This window comes from Vulpes lagopus, chromosome X (genome assembly GCF_018345385.1).
Source record: "Vulpes lagopus strain Blue_001 chromosome X, ASM1834538v1, whole genome shotgun sequence".
Lineage (NCBI taxonomy): Eukaryota > Metazoa > Chordata > Mammalia > Carnivora > Canidae > Vulpes > Vulpes lagopus.
The window spans coordinates 84,360,021-84,382,488 of record NC_054848.1 but is presented as its reverse complement, the minus strand read 5'-3'; the positions used below and the strand labels follow the sequence as shown (position 1 = coordinate 84,382,488).

Genomic DNA, 22,468 nt, shown 5'->3' with positions numbered 1-22,468 from the left:
CCCTAGTTCGTTTCCCAGAGTTAGGAGTCTTTATGTTCTGTCTCCCTTTCTGATATATCCCACACATTTCTTCTCCCTTCCCTTATATTCCCTTTCACTATTATTTATATTCCCCAAACGAATTAGAACATATAATGTTTGTCCTTCTCCGATTGACTTATTTCACTCAGCATAATACCCTCCAGTTCCATCCACGTTGAAGCAAATGGTGGGTATTTGTCGTTTCTAATGGCTGAGTAATATTCCATTGTATACATAAACCACATCTTCTTTATCCATTCATCTTTCGATGGACACCGAGGCTCCTTCCACAGTTTGGCTATTGTGGACATTGCTGCTATAAACATTGGGGTGCAGGTGTCCCGGTGTTTCATTGCATCCGCATCTTTGGGGTAAATCCCCAGAAGTGCAATTGCAGGGTCGTAGGGCAGGTCTATTTTGAACTCTTTGAGGAACCTCCACACAGTTTTCCAGAGTGGCTGCACCAGTTCACATTCCCACCAACAGTGCAAGAGGGTTCCCTTTTCTCCGCATCCTCTCCAACATTTGTGGTTTCCTGCCTTGTTAATTTTCCCCATTCTCACTGGTGTGAGGTGGTATCTCATTGTGGTCTTGATTTGTATTTCCCTGATGGCAAGAGATGCAGAGCATTTTCTCATGTGCATGTTGGCCATGTCTATGTCTTCCTCTGTGAGATTTCTTTTCTTGTCTTTTGCCCATTTCATGATTGGATTGTTTGTTTCTTTGGTGTTGAGTTTAATAAGTTCTTTATAGAGCTTGGAAACTAGCCCTTTATCTGATAGGTCATTTGCAAATATCTTCTCCCATTCTGTAGGTTGTCTTTTAGTTTTGTTGACTGTATCCTTTGCTGTGCAAAAGCTTATCTTGATGAAGTCCCAATAGTTCATTTTTGCTTTTGTTTCCTTTGCCTTCATGGATGTATCTTGCAAGAAGTTACTGTGGCTGAGTTCAAAAAGGGTGTTTCATCGGGCTCCCGGTGCATGGAGCCTGCTTCTCCCTCTGCCTGTGTCTCTGCCTCTCTCTCTCTCTCTCTCTCTCTGTGTGACTATCATAAATAAATAAAAAATTAAAAAAAAAAACAAAAACAAAAAGGGTGTTGCCTGTGTTCTCCTCTAGGATTTTGATGGAATCTTGTCTCACATTTAGATCTTTCATCCATTTTGAGTTTATCTTTGTGTATGGTGAAAGAGAGTGGTCTAGTCTCATTCTTCTGCATGTGGATGTCCAATTTTCCCAGCACCATTTATTGAAGATACTGTCTTTCTTCCAGTGGATAGTCTTTCCTCCTTTATCGAATATTAGTTGACCATAAATTTGAGGGTCCACTTCTGGCTTCTCTATTCTGTTCCATTGATCTATGTGCCTGTTTTTGTGCCAGTACCACACTGTCTTGATGACCACAGCTTTGTAGTACAACAATCTGGCATTGTGATGCCCCCACCTATGGTTTTCTTTTTTAAAATTCCCCTGGCTATTTGGGGTCTTTTCTGATTCCACACAAATCTTAAAATAATTTGTTCTAACTCTCTGAAGAAAGTCCATGGTATTTTGATAGGGATTGCATTAAACGTGTAAATTGCCCTGGGTAGCATTGACATTTTCACAATATTAATTCTGCCAATCCATGAGCATGGAATATTTTTCCATCTCTTTGTGTCTTCCTCAATTTCTTTCTGAAGTGTTCTATAGTTTTTAGGGTATAGATCCTTTACCTCTTTGGTTAGGTTTATTCCTAGGTATCTTATGCTTTTGGGTACAATTGTAAATGGGATTGACTCCTTAATTTCTTTTTCTTCAGTCTCATTGTTAGTGTATAGAAATGCCACTGACTTCTGGGCATTGATTTTGTATCCTGCCACGCTGCCAAATTGCTGTATGAGTTCTAGCAATCTTGGGGTGGAGGCTTTTGGGTTTTCAATTTTTTTTTTTTAAATTTTTATTTATTTATGATAGTCACAGAGAGAGAGAGAGGCAGAGACACAGGCGGAGGAAGAAGCAGGCTCCATGCACCGGGAGCCCGATGTGGGATTCGATCCCGGGTCTCCAGGATCGCCCTGGGCCAAAGGCAGGCGCTAAACCGCTGCGCCACCCAGGGATCCCGCTTTTGGGTTTTCTACGTAGAGTATCATGTCATTGGTGAAGAGGGAGAGTTTGACTTCTTCTTTGCCAATTTGAATGCCTTTAATGTCTTTTTGTTGTCTGATTGCTGAGACGAGGACTTCCAGTACTATGTTGAATAGCAGTGGTGAGAGTGGACATCCCTGTCTTGTTCCTGATCTTAGGGGAAAGGCTCCCAGTGCTTCCCCATTGAGAATGATATTTGCTGTGGGCTTTTCATAGATGGCTTTTAAGATGTTGAGGAATGTTCCCTCTATCCCTACACTCTGAAGAGTTTTGATCAGGAATGGATGCTGTATTTTGTCAAATGCTTTCTCTGCATCTAATGAGAGGATTCATATGGTTCTTGGTTTTTCTCTTGCTGATATGATGAATCACATTGATTGTTTTACGAGTGTTGAACCAGCCTTGTGTCCCGGGAATAAATCCTGCTTGGTCATGGAGAATAATTTTCTTAATGTACTCTTGGATCCTATTGGCTAGTATTTTGTTGAGAATTTTTGCATGGGATTGCTCTTAATGATAAATAAAGTGACACCTCTACCTCCCAGGTGAGCAAGCTTCAGTCCAGTGATGGGTGGATTTTTATCCTACAGCAGGCCACACAGAACAGCATGTTTTCTTTAACTCCTTCAAGCATTGGCTCCCATTTCTTTGGGGAACACATTACAAAATGCCAGTGTATGACCCAGTGTGTCTATAGAAATATCGAGGAGCAGTGCTCAGGCATTAGTGCCACTTTATACAATTCATTCTCTTTAAAATGTCTCCCTTTGGGGACACCTGGGTGGCTCAGTTTGTTAAGAGTCTGACTCCTGAATTCGGCTCGGGTCATGATCTTAGATCGAGCCTGTCTCCGGCTCCACACTGGGCATGGAGCCTGCTTGAAATTCTCCCTCTCCCTGTCCCTTGGTCCTTCCCCCCCAAATAAAATGTCTCCCTCTGCCTACTTGAGACCCCTAGGAGTTCTCTTTTAAGGCCTGTTTCAAATAAGGCCTGTAAACTTCTCTGTTTTTACTGTGCAAAGTTAAAGCAATCTTAACCATTTTTTTTAATGCTCAGCTCCTGATATATTGTGGAATCTCTATGAATGATTGTTGATTGAATGGACTGACATAAAGATATTCTCACATAGCTCAGGTAGATATTCTGAGATGTTCTGAGAAGCCCTCTACTTTCAGTGCCCCAAACACTAGCCTTAGTCTATCAGAAAAGATAGGAGTTTTCCAAAGGAGTGCGTATTCCACTTGGGGAACTCCTTCCTATTTGTTACTTATTTGGAAGTCATGGAGGGCAGACTTTTAAGACAACATTTCCCAAAGTATATTCTAAAAATTGTCCCCATCTCTGGCTCCCCACCAGCTTTTCATAAAAGGGTTCTGTGGCCAAATAATGTAGTGAAATGCTGCAAATTATATGCCTTTCTTAGAGATTCAGAGTGCTCATTGGCATATTAAATGTTCTGAGAAGTCCTGCAGAAAGGAAACCCATTTAATTTAGACCCAGGATTTCCCAATTTTATTTAACCACAAGCATTTTTAATGGATATACATATGTATATGTGTGTGTACATATATTTTATTTATTTATTTCTTTTCTGCAGAGCACACTAGAAAATGCTGTTTACAGAAGATGCTGAATGATTAGGAACTAACTATCCTAACCTCACTGGTAAAATTGGTATTCCTGGGGTAACCCACAAATCAAACATTGTTGTGCGGTTACAGCAAGAACATTAAATAACAAAATTTGGGGGTACAGGGACAAACCTACTAATTACAAAATAGGTGCTGAGTACACTGAAAGTTGGCCCAACTCAAAATTTTGGAGCCCAGCCCATTCCCCAATTCTGGTGATGACAGCTCTAATGTTAACACCTGTCAGTCACTTTGATTACTGGTGGGTATTCTTACCGCTCGGGAATACGATCTTCCTCTGTGCAGGCTAAAGGCACATGTGTTGCAATGGCTTGGACTTGCTTGGATATTCCATGTCTGTCCTTAGTTAAATGTGGCACCAGGCAGAAAGGACAATGTATGGTCAAGGCTATTTGTTATGGAACATTTTAATCATGAAATCAAGGCCATCACTTGGTTTTGGCCTTGCTCTGATTAGATCCCAAATAGACAAAAATCATGTGGTTTTCTCCCCCGTTGTTTAAATAATGATCAGTTCAAACAGCCCAGTTGATTATTCCAGATTTATTGTTGCTTCTGACTTTGTGTGTACCATTTGATTGATTGGCTTACGCTGATTGACAAGAAATCTGCAGATAAGGCTGTCTTGTCTTTCTATTTTTATTTTGTTTGATGGCTTTTGGAACGCTTGGTCTTTTTAGGGCTAAAGGTTTGCCAGTGTAGAAGACAGATTTCCACACCCATTGCCTCTGAGATATTTGTGGCCTGTGTTGACAGGGAAACTAACCGTCATTAGTACAAAGGGGTCCCTATTTATTTCTCGCCTCAATAAGAAGTTGCTAATGAAATAAGGAGCAGTTGGCAGGGCCCTTGCAATTCCTGTGGGCTGTAATGGATTTCTAGGAGAGCAGGGAAGTTATGAAAGGTTAGATGATGATGCATATTAGTTAACTCTCAGGTGAGATTGTTCTTTTGATTCTCTGGCAACTGGAGTGGTTGTTGCAGTTATTTATGAAATTATCCAAATATTAATTTCTATAAGCAAGCTGCACATTTATGCTTAAAGATCACGGATGCATAAAAACTAGAACCCCAATTTCTGGCTTACTTGGTAATAGTAGCATAGTAGTCTAACCCTTAAATTCATTTCAGTAAAGCACAGAGCATGGTGCTTCCATTAGAGATTCAGAGTTTTAATAATAGTCCTTGAGCTTTTTGGCATCTAAAACAGGGGTGCAGCTGGTATGCACACCATCCATATTCATGTTATACTCATTGGCATCTCTGGTCTCAGTTTTGTCCACATCCAAGGTCTGTGCAGTCAAAGATTTATCATTGCCTCAAGACACATGCCTAAGTGGTAAGTATGGCCTTTAGTGTTTGTGTTAGCTTTGTTAGGCCAGTTTTCAAGTGGATGAATTTATTTCATGTCTTTGTCTCTGTCTTTCTAATATCAACTATTTGGATTGGGAATTGTAGATCTCAGAATAACATGAAAGGATTTTAAGCTGATTCTGAGATTACCCATAGCCTTGGAAACTAGAACAGGAGTTTTAAGAAATGTTTTGAACCATAAGATGATGAAATAGTAAAAATGAGAGCATAGAGGATGTTTGAACGGCTGTTAAGTATTCCAGAAAAAAAACTTGCTCCATCTTGACATATTAAATAACTGGGTGCTGCAAGCACAAAGGCAATCACAGGAAATACAGGAAGACAAGTTGGATTTAACCTTGAAAATGTAGAGTGCATTTCTCAAGGTGACTCTGTCTTTACTTTGCCTGTGTAACCAGTTTTTCTCTCCTCTGCCCCCCATCATCTCTGCCCCCTCCAGCCACTTCTGGTCTTACTTATATTCCCTGGCCTCTAGCCCTCCCAGAGTCAACCTCTCTCTTAGTGTTTTGACCCTTTACGCCAACATTGGGCTCAATAGAAAAGGCCACATGGCCATAAATTATGCCCCAAGAGGGAGGTCATTTACCATTGACCTTCTCTTGAGCCAATCGAGGCTGGAAAGATGTTTGTATTACTGAAAGATCCTCCTTCCCCAACCTTCCACAGATTCAATTCCTGGAGACAGGCTTTGGGAAGATTGGCTTGAGCATGAAATGAAAAAGAGCAAAGATGGGGAGCCAGGCTGGGCTCTGTGAAAGGAGACAGTTGCAAACTACCTTGCTATATGTAGTGTATATTTCAAGATGTCTCACACTGAGGTAGATTTTGTGATTAAAAGAGGGAATATGATGGAGGCGGCCAAACATCAAATATGCCATCCTTCAGGAGAGAAAGGACTAAGCATAGCCTGGCAATTGGTTATTCCTTCATTAATTTATCCTCTTAGTTTTATTGTTGATGAGATGCTCTTGGCTCAGAGCAGTGAAGAGGTGGGGCTTGGCCATTTCAATCAAAATCTTTGGCATAGAATTCCAGTCTCCCATAGTGACTAATCTGTCAGTATCCAACATTCAGCATATGGAAAGAGCCCTAAACTGAGATTCAGAAACCTGAGTTCTAATATTCACTAAGTTCTCCATTAACTATGTGATATGGGGTCAATCACATCTCTTCTCTGGGCCTTAGGTTTTGAGATAAGTACATGACTTTTAAGAATATTTCTAGCTTCATGAGAACAGAGCTATTCATCTCCGTGTTCTTTCCATCTGGATATTTTTTTTGCCAAGCCACTAGTCTTCTCAATGCCCTTCAATTCTCTGTGCTCCCAGGGTCTCCAATGTGATGTAGTACTCACCTAGGTGGATATATTTTTTCCTAGGATGGTCCCTATAGTATTTGCACTGTTCTTATGTTCAGGTCTTGCAATTAATGTGATGGCATGACCAAGGAATATTTTCAAACATAATTTTGATTTGGTCTCTTTTTCTTTCCAGTGGCTGATATGAGGAGTAAAGGGTAGAGGAATCATAAAACAAAACAAGATAAAAGCTAGCCTGCCGAAATTGTGACAGACATTTGACAGTGCCATTATTAAGGTGTCTTCATCATCGTGGTGCTATTTTCATTGTGGTGCTGGGATTACCAATAGGGAAAGTTAGCATCAGAGCTATTTCTTGAGTAAAGTGCAGACAATAATCAAGTGGGTATTGATCCAGGGATGCAGACTCTTCCATTACCAGCCATTGAAGTAACTAGCCTCTTGTCCTTCACCCTTTTCATCCTTCTCATTGTCATTCCCTCAAAGTGGCAAGAAAAGCATTGTCTTGAAATATAGCTTTTAAAAATACTCTTACTGAGATATAATTCCAATACTATACAATTTACCGATTTTAAGTGTACAATCCAATGGCTTTTAGCATATTAACAGAGTTGTACATCCATCACCACAATCAATTTTAGAACAGTTTCATCATCACAGACGCACATACTACACACACACACACATACACACACACACACAAACACACACACACACACACACACACAAAGTATACCCCGTGGACATCATGCTCCAATCCTCAATTGTCCCATCCCTAGGCAATTTCTTGTCTATTTTCTATCTCTAGGGATTTCCCCATTCTGAACATTTTATATAAATGGAATCATACAATTGTGTGATTTATTGTGGCTTACTTCTTAGCATATTTTCAGGGTTCATCATGTCATAGCATAGCAGCACTTCATCCCTTGTCATGACTGAATAACATTCTATTGTACAAATATGTCCCATTTTAATTATTAATTCATTAGTTGATGAACATTTGGGTTGTTTCTACTTTCTGGCTATTATGAATGATGCTGCTATGAACATTCATGTTCAGATTTTTATGTTGTCTTCATTTATCTTGGGTAAATACCAAGGAGTGTTATTGCTGTGTTGTATGCTTAAAATTTTAAGAAAATGCCAGAATGTTTTCTAAAGTAGTACCACCATTTTATATCCCTATCAGCAATGTATTAAAATTCCAGTTTCTCCACATCCTTGCCAACAACACTGGTTATCATTTACCTTTTTATTAGGATCATCCTAGTGGGTGTGAAGTTGTATGTCATTGTGGGTTTCATTTGAATTTCCCTAATAACTAATGATATCAAAGCATGTTTTCACAGGCTTATTGGACATTTGTATATCTTCCTTGGAAAAATGTCTGTTTAGATCCTTTGCCCATTTTTAAGTTGTTACCTGTTTCCTTACTCTTGAGGTATAAGAATTCTTTATATATTCTGATACAAGTCCTTTATTACATATTTGCAAATATTTTCTCCCAGTCTGTATCATGTCTTTTTATCTTTTGAATGACTCTTTTAACTTTTCAAGGGTATTTTTTTCATTTTGATGAAGTCTAATTTATTAATTTTTCTTTTATGCGGTATGTATTGGTATGCATAGCAAATAATACCTAACACGAGGCCCTCAAAATTTTCTCCCATGTTTTCTTCTAGCAGTTTTATAGTTTTATCTCTTATATTTAGGTATCTGATCCATTTTGAGTTCAATTTTGTGTTCGGTGTGAGGTAAGGGTGGAAGTTCATTTTTGGTGTGGGTGTTGGGGGGAAATGTATATCAAATTTTCCCTGGGGCAGCCCTGGTGGCGCAGCAGTTTAGCGCCGCCTGCAGCCCAGGGCATGATCCTGGAGTCCTGGGATCGAGTCCCACGTCAGGCTCTTTGCATGGAGCCTGCTTCTCCCTCTGCCTGTGTCTCTGCCTCTCTCTCTCTCTCTCTGCATCTCTATGAATAAATAAATAAAATCTTTAAAAAAATTTTCCCTGCACCATTTGGGTTTTTTGGTCCAGATGCTGCTGTCAGATCGCTTCCTTGGCTTTTTTATGGTCCCTGCCCAGTCCTCATGGAACTACAACTTTATGGGTGTCCGGCATGATCCCAACATGAAGTATGAGCTGCAGCTGGCAAATCCTAAAGAGTTCTACCACGAGGTGCACAGACCTTCCCACTTCCTCAACTTCGCTCTCTTGCAAGAGGGTGAGGTCTACTCTGTGGACCGAGAAGACCTCTATGCCTAGTTGTTTCCTCACCTCCCCCTTCTTCACACTCCCCAAGACTGGAGCCTTTTACAGAACCCCAAAGAGAAGCTGGTGACATTCAGCTGCTTGGTTCCTTTTCTCCCTGTTTGTGCTTCTTGTAATTGATCTCTCGTGGCATGTAGTCCTGAGCAAAATGTAATAATAAATTTTGTATAAATAGGAAAAAAAAGTGCTCCCGTCAAGTGCTCCCCACCCAGTCACCCCATCCCCCTGCTCACCTCCCCTTCTGCTATCCCTTGTTCATTTCCCAGAGTTAGGAGTCTCTCATGATCTGTCACCCTCTCTGATATTTCCTACTCATTTTCTCTCCTTTCCCCTAAAATCCCCTTCACTGTTTTTTATATTCCCTGTATGAATGAAACCATATAATGTTTGTCCTTCTCTGAATGACTTACTTCACTCAGCATAATACCCTCCAGTTCCATCCATGTCAAAGCAAATGGTGGGTATTCGTCGTTTCTAATGGCTAATATTCCATTGTATATATAGACCACATCTTCTTTATCCACTCATCTGTCGATGGGCACTGAGGCTCCTTCCACAGTTTGGCTATTGTGGACATTGCTGTTATGAACATTAGGGTGCAGGTGTCTTGGTCTTCCACTGCATCTGTATCTTTGAGGTAAATCCCTAGTAGTGCAATTCCTGGGTCGTAGGGCAGCTCTATTTTTAACTCTTTGAGGAACCTCCACACAGTTTTCCAGAGCGGCTGTACCATTTCACATTCCCACCAACAGTACCATTTGTTGAAAAGAGAAGACAGTTTTCTTTAGGTTTGAATTTAACATGGCACCTAGAAATAACAATGGCCCATATTCTCCTATCTGGGGGTACCCTGGTATCAAAAGTTAGCAGCCAAATACTCTGAAGTTTTCTAGAACTTCTCAGAACTGTGGGTGTAAACTAAAGCATGGAAGTTTCTCCTATATAGCTGCTCTGAAATACTAACTCACTCCAAAGCCACTGCTATCCAATGAGGCTGGCTAAGCCTCATTAAGCAGAAAAATACCGGGAGCTTGATAAAAGAAGATAAAAGGAACCATTGTTCCTTAGCCCTGCCCCCTGCCATGCTCTAGACTACTGAAGTCCTCATCCCAGACCCATTCAAACTTGCTTGTTCCATGTTCTATTTTTTAGGGTGATGCTAAGCAGGACTGGGGAAGGGATGTAGGGAAAGGCCCTGAATTGCTCAAGTTACTTTTTTCAGTATTAGCTTAATTGAGATATCAATTTACATACCATATACTTCATTCAAAGTGTACAATTCATGATTTTGAATATATTTATAGATATGTGCAACCATCACCACAGTTAATTTTAAAACATTTTTATCACCTAAAAAGAATCCTGTATCTTTTAGCTATTACCCCCTACCTCATATGCCCCCTAGCCCTAAGCAACCACTGATCTATTTTCTATATCTCTAAATTTTCCTTTTCTGGACATTTAATATAAACGAGCCATACAATATGTAGTTTTTGTGACTGGCTTCTTTCACTCAGTATATGTTTTCAAGGCCCAGCCATGTTGTACCATGTATCTGGACTTCATTCCTTTTTATGAATGAATAATATTCCATTGTATGGATTTACCACTTTTATTTATCCATTCATTTGTTGATGGATGTTCGAGTTGTTTCCATCTTTGGGCTATTATTAATAATGCTGCTATGAGCATTTGTGTATAACTTTTTGCGTGGACATATATCTTCTTTTCTCTTGAATATATACTGAGTAGTGGAATTATTTGGTGTTGGGGTTTCTCCTGTTCCCCTAACCACCAAGCTCATGTTCTTAAAACATGTTCCTCAAGGAATACTTCAAAAAATGCATTCTTTTCTCTGTGTAGAGATTTGGCTCACAGTTCTTGCCTACATAATATAGAAGGAAACATGGATGTCCCTTTTGTAAGTTTTCTTAAAGCTAGAGTAAATACAAAGAAGTCATTTCTTTTTTCTTTTTACCTTAGTTTCTTCCTGGCCCTTCTAATTCTCCAGAATCAAAGATACCTTCTAAACAGAAGGGACTCTTAGTAGAAAGAGTCACAGACTACTCCCAAACCATCAAACCTACTTAACTTTAAAAGTATTATCAAATGGGATTCCAGAATCCCAGTTTATTTTTCCTATATTGAGACTACTTTTATCTTGGTACCATTAACTACCCTTTCCAGGTATTATAATATTAGCTCCTGAATAAAGCCAGCTTGGGTTTAGGGAACCACAGCATGTCCCTTGTGAACTTTAACCGGAGCAGTTTTTTTTCCCCTAGGGGGCATTGGGGAATGTCTAGAGACTTTTTTGGCTATCATGAATGGGGGTGGGGTACTACTGACAACTAGTTGGTAGGGGCCAGTGATGCTGCTAAGCATCTTACCATGTACAGAACAGACATAAACAGCAAATGATCTGATCCAAAATATCAGTAGTGCTATGGTTAAGAAACCCTGTGTTACAGGATAAAGAGCAAGGCATACGTAGTAGAAGATGCAGCTGAGAGGCAGTCAACAGCAAGATCCAGGAACAACCTTGTAAATTATGTTACGGAGATTGGATGTTATCCTGTAGGGCTAGAAGCCCCTGAAGGATTTTATTTATTTATCAAAAGATTTTATTTATTTATTTGAGAGAGAGAGAGAGAGAGAGAGAGCGAGCATGAGCAGGGGGAGGGGCAGAGGGAGAAGGAGAAGCAGACTCTGCGCTGAGCGGGAGCCTGATTCTGGAGCCAATCCCAGGACCCTGAGATCATGACCTGAGCCAAAGTCAGACACTTAACCAACTGACTCACCCAGCCTCCCTGTCACACTGAAGGATTTTAAGCAGAAGAATAACATAATCAGATTTGCAGTTTGAGTAGGTCACTGTGTTGCTTTGGATTTGGGGAAGACAAGACCACTGGGAGGCCACGTAGGAGGCTGTGTGGTATAGTAGAGGAAGGAGAATAGAAGGTCCCAAACCCAGGGAGTGGCAATAGACATAGAAAAAGAGAAACAGATTCAAGAAATAATTGGGAAGAAGAAACTGGAGAGGTTTGTAATTAATTGAATTTGGGTACATATTTGTTCTCTACTGCTATGTAATAGATTACCATGAACATAGTAGCTTAAAACAGCATCCACTTATTATCTCACAGTTCTATAGGTCAGAGTGAAAGCAGATTCTCTGGATTCTCTGATTAGGGTGTCACAAAGCTTAAGTCAAGAAATTATACAGGCTAGGCTTTTATCTGGAGGTTCTGGGGGTGAATCCAGTTCCAGGTTTCATTCAGGTTTTTGTCAGAATTAAGTTTCTTGGATCTTTGGATCTGAGGCCCCCATTTCCTTGCTGATTATCAGCTGGGAGCCATTTCTAGCTTCTAGAGGCTACTCACATCCTTCTCACATGGTTCTCTCCATCTTCAAGCCAACAAGGTACAGCAAATCCTTCTCATGCTTAGGATCTCTCTAACTTCTCCTTTTGCCACCAGAGCAAACTTTTTGCTTTTAAAGCGCTCATGCAATTAAATTGCTTTCACCTGGATGATTTTCCCTTTGATTAACCTAAAGTCGACTGATTACTAACCTTAATTATATTTGAAAAGTCCCTTTTTGCCATGTAACATAATTATAGGAATGATACACTCACAGGTTCCTACCACACTCAAGGGAAAGAGATTATAAAAAGGCAAGGGTTATTCTTAGAATTCTGCCTACCACAAACAAGGGAGGGGAAGGATTTAGGCAACTCTGAGGTTTATGACTGAGGTGTATGAGTGAATGATAGAGTCATTCATTGATGTGGGGAAATCCAGAGTAAGAGGCAGAGTTTAGACATACTGAAGTTGAAATGCTCATCTAAGTGGAGTCTCCAGAAGGTAGCAGTATATATGGGTCGAAAGCTCAGGAGACAGGTCTGGGATGGAGAAACAGATTTGGGAGTAATTTGCAAGCAATGGAAGTAAAACTCAGGCAAGTAGATGAACTCACCAAGGGTTCATGTATGTGTGAAGTTGCTGTGGGAGAAGACTATGGGGGATATTTTCATTAAAGGGGTGGGTAGGAGAAAAAGCCCAGGAACTGGTAGAGCCATGGAGAGCTAGATGAAGATATGTCCAGAGAGGTTAAGAAAATAGTTTGAGGAAGGAGTGTGAATCTGTGTCAAATGTGGCAGAAAAAGTCTGTTTCAGATTAATATTTGGGCTATGAAGCCAATCAAATCTAGGTTATTTGAAGAGTCATTATTTCCAGAAATAGATCAGAGGGCAGGGGCTGGCTCAGGAAGACCCTCAAAGGCAAACAGGCAGAGTCATGACTGGGTCAGACTGTGGGATTTGATGTTTCTTGGAGGCTCCCCATGCTCCAGATCTAGCATAACTTGCCTGTCCAGTGTCCCATTTTCCTAGGACCTTATTCTATGCTAGCTCTTGTGCTAGACATGGTTGCTAAAATGCCCTTCTGATATAGCTTATGTTATATATGCATTTTACTATGCAGATCTAATAATTTGTCCACTTGTTCTCCACCCTTTGTTATAACTTAAAGCTCTATACCCGGATAAATCAGTTCTTTTGGGGGGTCCGATTTTCTCAGAGCCTTGATCTCAGTTTATGGAGTTAATTGGTAAGGCTCTAACAAATCAATTCTCTCTATATAATGTTAGCTCCTATCAGTTTAGAGCATATTTCCGAAACTGAGATATATGTAATACTAGTCTGATCAAATGTTCCTTGATCAAATAAGTTTAGTAACATTGTATAGTATATTCCCCTCTTAGAAAAAAAACTCCAATAAGCCCTCTGTAAAGAAACTTGATTGATTTTATTTAGTCCAGTGTTCTCCAAACTTGTTTGAACACCAAACCTTTTATTTATTTATTTATTTATTTATTTATTTTTATTTTTGTATATTTTTTTATTGGAGTTCAATTTGCCAACATATAGCATAACACCCAATGCTCATCCCGTCAAGTGCCCCCCTCAGTGCCCGTCACCCAGGCACCCCAACCCCCCGCCCACCTCCCTTTCCACCACCCCTTGTTCGTTTCCCAGAGTTAGAACACCAAACCTTTTAAAAAAACAAAAACAGTGACCATATGGTAGAATGCACTTTGGGAATCATTGCTCTCTGCCTCAGGTATTTATTTGCATTTTAATTAAAAAATCTTGAAAAGAAAAAAACCCTTTAAGGCCCAAAGGAATAATTAAATGGAAAGAAAACAGGCACCATTACATTTTGACAGGGGTGATAAACCGGGGCAAGAGGGTCTTTGTTGATAGAGTATGAGCAATCACCATCAAGGTAACACCTATTCATCCGTGGTCTGAGTCGGGCTTGAGAGCATCTATCATGCTAGAGACTCTAGAGAGAAAAGGGGAAACTGATCAAAAGGGGAGATTTCTCTAGCAGATGCTTCAAGAATTCCCCAAGGTTGTAAAAGGTTAAGAGAATTCTTTTGATGATAGGCGTTAAAGTTTGGCTTCTCTAACCACAGTGGTAAAGAGGCAGTAACATCAGTTGCATTGCCAGGTTTAGAACCTTCACAATAGATTTAGTCCTATAGAAACCAGCACTCCTCCCACTACCCCGTGCTGTGGAGTCTCACTGGAGGAATCAGAGACAGGTTTACTAATTAGACTTAACTGCCATAAGTAGTGCTTGCCATGTATGTAGACTGCACACTCTCTTTTGCACCAAGTCCATGCTTCTCCAGCTGGCAACAATTTGGCAGACCCTAGGGGTCTGAATGGCTCACCCAGCATGATAATATCCCTTGAAAGAGGTTTTGGGCCAGAGACCAGTACCTATTGAAGTCTCTTTGTGTCTGCATATGCATGCCTGTGCCCCTGTTTCTTTTAAGTATTGGCTGTCTCATCTGATGAAGTCGTATATAAATATTTATATGTCAGGACATTTCTGGTCTTACTCACCAGAGACATTACAGCCTTGATAAAAAGCTTCCCTCTGGCGGGCTTTGACTGCACAGTTTATTTAATATGGCAGTTAATAGGTGAACTTCCTCTTGCTGTTTGCAAGGAGGATGGAGCCTTGCCTTGCTTAGAGTTCCAAGTGTTTGGCTTGTCACCTGCTGGGAATTGATACTTGTGCTTTCCCAGGAACTCCCCTGATTCAAAGAAGTATGGGTTCTCTAACAGGCCATCCTACCCTTTGGAGTTTAGATCTTCAGGAATAGTTGAAATACTTTCAGATGCATTATGACCTATGTGAGCCCTGGACACTATTGCCTTTGTGAACCCTTTCCTCCACTAAAATAATAATAATAATAATAATAATAATAATAATAATAATAATAATTTTCACTGGTTTGTATAAAGAGGAATATATTAACAATATATATTTAAACATTTTCTTCAATCTAAGTGGCTTTTTAAAATTAATTAATTAATTATTTTTAAGATTTATTAATTTATTTATTCATGACAGACACAGAGAGAGAGAGAGGCAAAGACACAGGCAGAGGGAGAAGCAGGCACCATGCAGGGAGCCTGACGTGGGACTGGATCCTGGGTCTCCAGGACCACACACCAGGCTGAAGGTGGTGCTAAACCGCTGGGCCACTGGGGCTGCCCTGGTTTTTTTTAAATTAAAAGAAATGAAATCATTTTCATGGGTCCCTAAAAGTACAGTGGGTCCCAGGCACTGTGCCAATGTACCTAATGGATAATCTGCCGTGGATATAGTCAGCTATTTCCTGGGCTGGTTGTGAGCTCATGTGAGCCAAGCAGTGAGAAAGAATGCTGTGACTTAGAATTCAGGTCAAGAGAATAGTAGTTACTTAGGCCTACCAAGGACTATTTGAGAAGTAGCAAGTAGAACCCTTCGTTTTGTTCTAACATATTTCACTCATGGTACAAAGCATGATAAAATGACATCAGCACTCAGGATTTCCTCTGGCTTGGTGGACTCAGAGTTGGGAAGAGGGGCCTGCTTCCTCATCATCTTTGAGGAGAGACTTCTGGGATTGATGAATGGCGTCATTCATTTCTAGGCTGAAACTGCTGCTGAGGGAAAGAAGGTATAGAAACTGATTAGCAATGAGATAGATTAATCCAGCTCATCCAGAGTGATCAGGATGGGGGCTGGTTTTAATCCATGTCTATTTTTAGTGGCAGTTAATATAGACACTTCTATGTCAATCCCAACCATAATCTTCTTTAGCAACAGCTACTTACCTCCAGAATGGGGTTCTGAATGCTCCTGCTGCAGTTATGTTGACTGCTAAAGAGTCAGTTGGCTAAAGGTGTACCCATAAGCCTCACCCAGAAGTTGGTGGTGGCTGGAATTGGGGATGAACTGATGTAGAAGGTAAGAATTTAGAGGGGTCCCCCTCATGGGGTTTAAGTTACATAGCTACCCTTGCTTTCGAATTTTCCCCCAACTGGGACTAGGACTAGGACTCAGACTCCAGGGGAAATAGCTGTCCCTGGGCAGGCTTAAACATTCACAGCCTCCCCCGCCCCACCACTTGGCTTAACAGTTCTGGCTTTGGTTCTGTCACTGAGTGGTATGGGGTTTGGCTACTCCTCAGGGACCTTGCTGAGACCTTGAGGTCAGATTGAGCAATCTCTCTCCCTCCCTTCTTGTAAATCAAAAAATCTGTTTAAATCAATATGTTTCCTTCCCCCCAGCTGAATGTGGCTTTCAAAGATGACAGCATCTGCTCCATACTGCCCTTGCCCTTGTCAAATCCTAGACTGAAGTAGAACAGAACGGTGTGGGGTAGCTGGGTTTGTATATGTAACACATACAGCATAAATGCAAAGATAGAGACCCTGGAAATCTTCATGCAAAGGCAGAACTAGTGCGGATACAAAGCAAGAGTGGAATATAATTAGAAAGAATTAAGGTTGATCGGAGTTTACAGTGTCTAAGAAACTTTCCTTTGGAATACAAAGGAGAACTTGATTTTCCATTACTCATAATACAATGGATCAAGGGTCAGAAACCTACATATAGGTCTAAAAAAGAAGAAAAATATTCAACAGAGACCATTTGGGATCACAAACCCTGGTTATCTGAGGTGATTTTGGCGCCTGGCAAATCTGAACTATGCAGGCAGGCTGGTAGCCAAGAGACCCAGAGAAGAGTTAATGTTTCAGTCTGGTGTCTAAAGGCCCTTTATAGAAAATGTTTGCTAACCCCCAAAATGGAGGCAGGAATAATGGAGAAGATTCTTGGCAAGGGACCTGGAGACTCTTGCTCTGCCACTAAATCACTGGGTAATCTGGAGTAAACCACTGCACCTTACTGGATCTTGGTTTCTACTTTTGTAGAGTAGATTGCTCCAAGAGTTTCTTCACAGAGCAAATATTGTATGCATTTTAGTCCTTTCTGTATATAAAGTTCTATGATTCCGGGCAGCCTGGGTGGCTCAGTGGTTTAGTGCCGCCTTTGGCCCGGGGCCTGATCCTGGAGACCCGGGATCAAGTCCCACGTCAGGCTCCCTGCATGGAGCCTGCTTCTCCCTCTGCCTGTGTCTCTGCCTCTCTCTCTCTGTGTGTCTCTCATGAATAAATAAATAAAAATCTTTTTAAAAAGTTCTATGATTCCATAACTCAAAACTGGAAGATCCCAAAAGGTGAGTTTAAACTGCTTCCTCTTGCTGTCTAGAAATGACTCCCCACTGGCAAGAAGTGCAGATATCAGTAAATTTTTATTTTCATGTACGGAATAAACAAAATGACCAATCTTTATCATTTATCAGTGGTTTTCTTAATAGTAGTTTCAGTTAAGGACAACTATGACAGTTCTCTATAATCATTAGAGACATGTTATTAGCATTGTACAAGGCACTTTGGGATACTTTAAATAAGTACCAGAAAACAGAGTATCTAGTCTTGAGGTGCTTATAATTGAGTTAAGAAGACCTATGCCAGGGACGCTTGGGTGGCTCAGTGGTTGAGCGTCAGCCTTCGGCTCAGGGCATGAACCCAGGGTCCTGGGATAGAGTCCCGCATAGGGCTCCCCATGGGGAGCCTGCTTTTCCCTCTGCCTATGTCTGCCTCTCTGTGTCTCTCATGAAAAATAAATAAAATCTTAAAAAAAAAAGATGTATGCCATTCCTAGAATTAACTCTTAAATCTTGTAGAGTAACATGTACTAACAACTGTTGGTGATGGAGGCATTGGCTTGTTCATGGATGTAGCCTTAGTGTCTAGACAGTGTCTAGTATATGGTATGCATCCAATACATATGTTGAATGAGTGCATGAGTGGAGGATGGCTTAGTGAGTAGTAGGTACTAAAGGAAGGCGTAAATAGATCAGGGCCATGTGGATGCTAATTTTGGAAGGTCTTTTAATGAAGGAGAGGGTATAGTGAACTCAACAGAGGAAAGCTCAATATCTCGAGAGTGATATTTCTGAAATGTGGGGTTTCATTTCTTTTTTTTAAAGATTTTATGTATTTATTCATGAGAGACACAGAGAGAGAGAGGCAGAGACATAGGCAGAGAGAGAAGCAGGCTCCCTGGAGGGAGCCTGATGCAGGGCTCAATCCCAGGACCCAGGGATCATGACCTAAGTCGAAGGCAGACACTCAACCACTGAGCCACCCCGCTGCCTCTGAAATGTGGTGTTTCTATACTTAAAGATACACAGGGCCAAGTCAGGGTTAAGGACCATATGGGTTTTGGACATTAAGCAAACTAAAAGCTACCTGCAACAGAGGTCTAAGCTTTGAGATAGAAAGACATAGGCTCTATCTTCCACCTTACAACTGACTTAGCTTTTCCTGTTGACAGTCATTAACCTTTCTGTGCCTCAGTTCTATCATCTGTAAAGTACAGATGGTATCTAGACTCAGAATGTCAAAGCTGGAGATGACCTTACAGCTCATTTGGTCTGACGAGTTTTAGTCCTGGGTGCCCATTAGAAACTCTTGGAGAACTTGCAGAGGGCCCAGTGCTCAGGCCTGGCCCTATACCTACTATGTGAAGAATCCGGGAAACTGGGCCTGGGCATCCATATCAGTATTTTCAAAATCTCCCCAGGCAGGTCAATGTTCAGCCCAGGTTGAAAGCCATTGTTCTAGCACAGCCCTTTCATTTTATAGGCAGATAAACTAAGTCCCAGAGCCAGTTGAGGAACATTGTTCAAACTACCTCATGGGGCCATTAGAAGAATAATACAAGACCATAAAATTTTAGAGTTTAAACGATCTTAGGTATCAAAATATCTGTGAAAGTGTTCTATATAATATAAGACATCATTTGTAGGAGATTATCATACCAACAGAGCAAGGAAGTATTAATTGGCAACCAGGCAAAACATCCTCTTCATCATGAAATTACACTAGAAGGACACCAGAAGGATGAAACTTGCATTCTTTATTTTCCAGGCCTCCCTGAGTTAGAAAATGAGTAAATGTCCCATTCCAAAAGCCAAGATAAGGATTATTAGTTTGCATTCTTGGTAAATAAAGATGGCATACATTGCCCTAAAAATTCACATTTTCTCAAGAAGAAATATTAGCATTTTATAAATATAGGAGGACATTGAACCATAGCAGCAAGTGTTGTTTAGCAGAGTTTGCCTATTTCTAGCCTATATCATCCATTTGGGGCATGGTCATGCCTGGAGGCAGAGGGATGAGGTTTGGAAATTTTAGCATGCTAACAGGCATTTTTGCCTAGAAGGGTCTTCCTTTGCTCCTGCCTTGAGAGACTTCAGCTTTCATTGAGCTCGAAGATGATTTGCTTTGCAGAGGATGAAAAGCCAGGGTGATTTCCATTCAAGATACATTTCCCGATTCTCCCCTTCCTTGTTTTAATCAGATCTACTCTTTTTAATTTGTCCTTCCAAACAAGACTGTGAGGTTGGGTGTAAAGTGCATTTTTTAGTTCTCCCATTAAGCCCGTTTTTGACATATATGTATTCTTTGTCTCAGGAGTATTTGTTGCATTATTTCCTGGGGGAAAAATAGGATAAAATTGCGAGATAATTTTTATGCAGGCCAATTTTCTGCCCCTTTGGGGAAGCTTTCTGCATTACTCCAATTCCCATACCTTGTTTCAATATCTATTATACTGAGAATGCCAGAGTTGATTGTTCAAATTTATAATTATTTTAATGTGTTAGGTCTATCCCCCAGTAGATCTTGTCTTCTGCTTCCTTTAACTTTTGGCCTAACACTGGATCTAGAATATTATTTTTTTTCAAAAGCAATGCTTGAGCCATGTATCTGAGCAACTACACATTGCTAAAGGTCTTTTAGAAGCTCAGAAAGATGCTTCTCTGCTGGGGTCATTTACCACTCAGGGAAATTGTTGGGAGGATAAGTTGTGTGGGCAACAGTATAGAAGGTGGGGGGGTTGTAATAAAAATATATTGGGATGGGGTTCTGGATGGCTCAGTCAGTTGAGCATCTGGCTCTTGATTTTGGCTCAGGACCTGATCTCGGGGTTGTGAGATTGAGCTCCGCATCGGCCCTGTGCTGGGTGTGCAGCCTGCTTGGGATTCTCTCTCTCCCTCTGCCCCTCTCCCTCTGCTCCCAATCCCATCCCTCTCAAAAAATAATATGTTAGGATATCACTAGTCCAGAGCAATGGTTCCCCAAATTGGCAGTGTATTAGAATCACCTGGGAACTGGAATTTTCAGGGTAGGAGCCTGAGACTATATATTTCAAAGCTCTCCCAAATAATTCTGATGAGCAGCCAGGTCAGGAAACCACCAGACTCATTGTTCTCTGGTGCTTCTCAAACTTTAATTTATACAAGATTTGGCATTTCTTTTTTTTTAATTTATTTATTTATGATAGTCACACACACACACAGAGAGAGAGAGAGAGAGAGAGACAGAGACAGAGACAGAGACAGAGACAGAGACACAGGCAGAGGGAGAAGCAGGCTCCATGCACCGGGAGCCCGACGTGGGATTCGATCCCGGGTCTCCAGGATCGTGCCCTGGGCCAAAGGCAGGCGCCAAACCTCTGCGCCACCCAGGGATCCCCAAGATTTTGCATTTCTAATAAGTTCCCAAGTGATGCTGGTGCTGCTGGTCAGAGACCAAACAAGGATGCCTGGGTGGCTCAGTGGTTGAATGTCTGCCTTCGGCTCAGGCTGTGATCCTTGGAGTCCTGGGATCGAGTCCCGCATTGGGCTCCTTGCATGGAGCCTGCTTCTCTCTCTGTCTATGTCTCTGATTCTCTCTCTCTCTCTCTCTCTCTCTCTCTGTATGTGTGTGTCTCTCATGAATAAATAAAATCTTTTTTTTTTTTTTAAAGATCAAACAAAGTTGTAAGGTAGTGGTTCTCAGCATGTGGTTCCTGGGCCAACAATATCAGTATCACCCAGGAACTTGCTAGATATATAGATTCTAGTTCACATGCTGGATCTACTGAATCCAAAGCAATCTGGATCCCAGTAGTCCTTGTGGGTGATGTTTGTCAGAGTCTGAGAACCCCCGCTATAAATAATACTAGTAATAAGGTATAGGAGAGTGGTGCAGTGGATTTGAAAACAATGGGTTCAAATCTCAGCTCTGTCCCTACTCTCCCTGGACCTTAGTTTTTTCGTCTATAAAATGGGAATAGAAATAACATAAATTAATTCAACAAACACTTGTTTTGCTGAGTATTTAATTAGGTGTTGGGAATATCTTAAGATGAGTAAGATACATTCTCTGTTCTTGAGGAATTCAATATTGCTTTGCCTAATGAACAAGGCTATTATAGATCTTGAATGAGATAGCGTGTGTGAAAGTGCTCTGTGAACTCTGAGGTCCATTGCAAATATCAGTTATGGTCCTAATCAAATCTGCCCCCTCTCTCTTTTTTTTTTCTTTTTACATATTGCATTCATAATAGTTCTCAGTGGTCCTTGATCTTGAGCAGACATTCCACTGGTGAAAGCTGAAAGAAGTAACTTGAGTAGTAATAAAAGTATTTGATTATGATAAAATATTTACTTTCTAATATTTAATTTTTAAATTTATTTAAATATTTTGTACATGTACTTCATGCTTTTAGAAGTTCTTTCACGTCTATTGCCTATTTTAATGATCACCATAACCCTATAAGATAACCTAGGAGGATATGATTATCTCCATTTGACAGATGCAGAATCTGGTATGCAATGAACTGAAGGAACTCACACAAAGTCACAGAACTGATCAGTGGCAGAGGCATAATTAGAACCCAGATCTCTTAATTCCCAGGTCAATGCTCTCTCACCCATTCCATGCTGACTGATCAAGTGAAAGTCCTTTCAGATATTCCCTACATGCTAATGAGGTTACTGTAAGCACAGATGTAAAACCAACTGAAGCCCTCTTTCAAAATCTTAAACCTGTCCGGCTTTTACTCATCTGCTTGAGTTTAAGCATATAGCCACTCTCAGAGAGACATAGCTAAACTCTGTTTTGAATTTCTATCAGAAGCCTTATCAACTGCTGGCAGGCACTTGGATTACATGTACATTTCAGGAATCAAAGGCTTGTATTAGCTACATTAGGAAGATGGAATAGTATTCTTGCATCATTGAAAGCCTTTTAGAATGGATTATAAATAAGAACTTATATCTTTTAGTGCAACTGAAACTGGAGGCCTCCTCTCCTCTGTTGAATTTTGCTTTTTTGACACGTAGCCCAATTTTCAGAGTTAAGTAGATGTTGGGGAGTTTCACCTTTGGACAACCATAGTTACTGGGACTTACATCTCAACATAGACATTTTCTATTTGGAAAAAAAATGCTAGACCATGA

At 40.7% G+C, this 22,468-nt stretch overlaps 1 protein-coding gene across 1 annotated transcript in view; it reads left to right on the top strand.

The window, feature by feature from the left end:
• Positions 1–22,468, top strand: part of DCX (doublecortin) — a 138,739-nt gene that overhangs the window by 12,961 nt on the left and 103,310 nt on the right. The gene's annotated exons all lie outside the window — the stretch shown is intronic.